Below are 4,793 nucleotides of genomic sequence, written 5' to 3'. Positions count from 1 at the left end.
CCCTCTGCCAGGGCATCTCTGGGGATTTTAAGTTTGTCTACTTCATTTTGCAAAATCAAGGAGTGCTCCCCCCTGGTGCAAAACTCAAACAGGGCAGACAGTGTAGACCTGTGACATCCTTCTACCCTATCCCAGCGCCCAGCTCTCCAGGGAGGGAGCATCAGTCCAGCTCCAGACCTCCTCCCACAGCCAGGGAAGCTGCACTGTGTCCTGTGGCTGCGAGAGGAGAGGGGGGACAGGTGATCCCCAAAGCAGAAGCTAACTGTCTGCAATTCCCTGATAGCTCAGCTGGTAAAGAATCTGCCTGCAATGCAGGAGACCCTGGTTCGATCCCTGGGTCAGGAAGATCCCCTGGAGAAGGGATAGGCTAACCACTCCAGTATTCTTGGGCTTCCCTGGTCGCTCAGCTGGTAAAGAATTTGCCTGCAGGGTGGGAGACCTGGGTTCGATCCCTGGGTTGGGAAGATCCCCTGGAGAAGGGAAAGGCTACCCACTCCAGTATCCTGGTCTGGAGAACTGGACTGTAGTCCCTCGGGTCGCAAAGAGTTGGACGCCACTGAATGACTTTCACTCAGAGACCTGAATTCCACGGCCAAGGTGCGGCCAGGGCCGGGCTCCCCTCGAGGGCACTCTCCCAGGGCACCTGGATCAGCTCCAGCCTTGTGGGGTCCCTGCCCAGCCACGCTGCTTCTTTGCAGTGCATTCCTTTTGTAAGGACACCAGTCATAGTGGATTAGGGCACACCCACGCCAGGGCGACGGAGCTACTGGTGATGGGATTCCAGCTGAGCTGTTTCAAATCCTGAAAGATGATGCTGTGAAAGTGTTGCATTCAGTATGCCAGCAAATTTGGAAAACTCAGCAGTGGCCACAGGACTGGAAAAGGTCAGTTTTCATTCCAGTCCCAAAGAAAGTCAATGCCAAAGAATGCTCAAACTACCGCACAATTGCATTCATCTCACACACTAGTAAAGTATTGCTCAAAATTCTCCAAGCCAGGCTTCAGCAATATGTGAACTGTGAACTTCCAGATGTTCAAGCTGGTTTTAGAAAAGGCAGAGGAACCAGAGATCAAATTTGCCAACATCCATTGGATCATCGAAAAAGCAAGAGAGTTCCAGAAAAACATCTACTGCTTTATAGACTATGGCAAATCCTTTGACTCTGTGGACCACAATAAACTGTGGAAAATTCTTCAAGAGTTGGGAATACCAGACCACCTGATCCATCTCTTGAGAAGTCTGTATGCAGGTCAGGAAGCAACAATTAGAACTGGACATGGAACAACAGACTGGTTCCAAATAGGGAAAGGAGTACATCAAGGCTGCATATTGTCACCCTGCTTATTTAACTTCTGTGCAGAGTACATCATGAGAAACGCTGGGCTGGAGGAAGCACAGCTGGAATCAAGATTGCTGGCAGAAATATCAACAGCCTCAGCTATGCAGATGACACCACCCTTATGGCAGAAAGTGAAGAAGAACTAAAAAGCCTCTTGATGAAAGTGAAAGAGAAGAGTGAAAACGTTGGCTTAAAGCTCAACATTCAGAAAACTAAGATCATGGCATCTGGTCCCATCACTTCATGGCAAATAGATGGGGAAACAGTGGAAACAGTGACAGACTTCATTTTTGGGGGCTCCAAAATCACTGCAGATGGTGACTGCAGCCATGAAATTAAAAGACACTTACTCCTTGGAAGAAAAGATATGACCAACCTAGACAGCATATTCAAAAGCAGAGACATTACATTGCCAACAAAGGTCGGTCTAGTCAAGGCTATGGTTTTTCCAGTGGTCATGTATGGATGTGAGAGTGGGACTGTGAAGAAAGCTGAGCGCTGAAGAATTGATGCTTTTGAACTGTGGTGCTGGAGAAGACTCTTGAGAGTCCCTTGGACTGCAAGGAGATCTAACCAGTCCATCCTAAAGGAAACCAGTCCTGAATATTCATTGGAAGGACTGACGCTGAAGCTGAAGCTCCAATACTTTGGCCACCTGATGCGATGAACTGACTCCTTTGAAAAGACCCTGATGCTGAAAAAGATTGAAGGCGGGAGAAGGGGATGACAGAGGATGAGATGGTTGGATGGCATCACCGACTCCATGGACATGAGTTTGAACAAGCTCCGGGAGTTGGTGATGGACAGGGAGGCCTGGTGTGCTGCGGTTCATGGGATTGCAAAGAGTTGGACACCACTGAGCAACTGAACTGAACGCCAGGGTGACCCCACTAGAAGTAACTTGTTACCTCTGCAGTGACCCAATTTCCAGATAAGGTCACTTTCTGAGACTCGGGGGGTTAGGGCCTCAGCATGTGAATTTTGGGGAGACACCACTTTCCATCACGGACGCGTACAGGAACAACCGCAGACGAATGAACTGGTGTACCGTGTGCCTGTGCAATGACGCCTGTTTGTATTCACCTCCATGCACACCTTTGGTGCACATCGGGTACCCTGTTTGCTTGCCTCCCCCAGTCCGTCCTTGGTCCTCGGGAGGCCCCCCCTCCATCAAGAACACCCATTCTTTTCCCAGTGGCGCGAGGCGGTGTGAAGAGGGGTAACTGTTGACATACCCGCTCTCCTCTGCCTGCAGGAAGCGCAGTTCTTGGAGGTCAGGAGTCCTGCCGCAGCGATGCGCTCTGAGTCATCACTGCCCACAAGTCCTTGCGGGGCTTCCAGTAGGATGAGCTCACTCGCGTGCAGGCGGGAGCGGAGGGTGGGGAAACCTGTTGGACTTTGAGCTCTGGGCTTCTGGGGGAAAGGGTGGGGCTTCCGAGCCTCGCCCCCACGTGCACCGCCCACAGCAAAGATAAGGAAGCAGTGTAACTACCATTATGCGCCAAACAGTTCTGCCAGCACCATGAGCTGGGCATTCCCCCCCCCACCCCCGCCCCGCAGCACTCCCAGATAGTCCACAGGCTTTCACTCCAAAACCTAGACGGGTGAGCCTAGACGGTTCAGACAGGCGGGCCTCCCATTAGGCCCAGAAGAGGTTTCCAGAAACTTCCCTCCGGCTCCTGGGAAGAGGTTCCCTGCACCGTGGTCAGTCCAGCCCTTTGTTCCAGCCTCATTTCTCCAACCCCAAGTCACTTGCCATCAAGGTTACGGGCCGCCCGAGCTGTCTGAGGGTTACCAGCGGTTTGGATAACACCACGCATAAATCTGTGCTCTCTGCTGTGGAAACCCCCACGAGGTGAAAGCCCCCCACCTCGAGGTACCCTTTACATTCCAGCCAGACATCCCCACACCCCGAGTCTCAGCGACCACAGCTTCGTGTATCTTTACTGAGACAGGAAAACTCGGCGTCCAGAGTCCAGAAGGCAGAGCCGGTGGTTGGCCGTCACACAAAGAAATCCTGTGTGATTGTATCATCGCAATGAAGGATAATCTTGAAAATGCCCATCCATGGTGTGGTTTTCTGGGCCCCGTCCCTCCCCTCCTTTTCCAGAAGAGGAGGTGGCGCGTGGGGATAGCAAACAGCCTTGCGTCTCATTGCTGCTCAGTGGCCGGACTGGGGCCCAAATTCAGGGATTGCTGTGAGGTGGTACGGATGTGATAAAGCAAGGAAAATAACATGCTCCTGGGGGAATCTAGGTGGTGGGTATGTGGGTGTTCTCTGGCCAGTCCCTTCAAAATATGCCTGCAAAGGAAGAAAGGGTCCGTCCACCAGTGAGAACTCTGGGCAGGGTCCAAGGTTCGCTGAGCACCGGGGCACAGAGATTTGGTGAGTGCCTGCCCCAAGCAGGAACAGGACAGACACAGCATCAAGCCCGGGGAAGGGGTGAGCAGGGGGTGAGCGCGGGGCGAGAGGCCGCTCTGGCCCAGATAGGGGCTCCTGGCAAAGACCCCAAGGGCGGGAGGGGGCGGCCTCCCGGCGGGCGGCTCTGAGCTGGGACCCTTCCGGGGCCCTCCCGCGGGGAAGGGGACTTCTTGGCTGTCCCCGCAGTTCTGCCTGGGAACGGGTCACCTGCCCTTGGGGAAAAGCGGTTCTGGCCGCGCACACACACGAGGCTCTGGGACGAGTCTTTGAGAACCGCCGGGCGGAACCAAGGGATCCCGCTGGCTCCGGTCCTCTCTCCTATGTGCCTGCCGCGCTAGGTGATGCCGGCCACGTCATCGTCCCCCGCCCCGCCCCTCCCCTTCCCTCCCCGCCTCTCTCCTCCCCTCCCCTCCCCTCCGCTCCCCTACTTCCCCCTTCTTCTCCATCCCTGCCTCCCCCAAGCCTGTCCCCCAACCTCCCGGGGACTGGAAACTCTGGGAAGCATCCACCTAACACTTTGTGAGCACCTTCCTCCCCTTTTCAGTGTTTAAAGGGAGACTCACTCCAGAGGTGGGTGGACCTCAAAAGGCAGCCAAAATCATGCTCAAACATGTGGTCTTTTTCAAAAGCAAGCGTTTCCTCAGGCTCGCTCAACTGCCCCATTGCCTCTACTCAACCCCAGGCCAGCCCCTGCGCAGGCCGGGACTGTTATTCCCACTTTACCGCTGAGGACGCTGAGGTCCCCAGAAGGCGCGGGGCGACTTGCTCCTGGCCACAGTGGGACTCAGCAACTGGACTGGGAAAGGAGCCTGGAGCCTGCGTGCACACCTGCACAGCTGCACGGCCACTGTCTGTGGCTGGGATGTGGGGAGCGGACCCTTGGACAAGCCCATAAGCAAGTCCCAAGGCTCCGCGACCCTGCCCACCCCTGTCCAGGCCTGTAGGCCACCAGGTGGACGCCTGAGATGAATGTGGCCCCTTTCCATGGCCACTGCCCTCCTGAGGCTTCGCTGCTTGCCGCTAGGACAGTG

The sequence above is a fragment of the Bos mutus genome, chromosome 6, assembly GCF_027580195.1.
Source record: "Bos mutus isolate GX-2022 chromosome 6, NWIPB_WYAK_1.1, whole genome shotgun sequence".
NCBI classification, from domain to species: domain Eukaryota; kingdom Metazoa; phylum Chordata; class Mammalia; order Artiodactyla; family Bovidae; genus Bos; species Bos mutus.
This window is presented reverse-complemented; position numbering follows the sequence as displayed.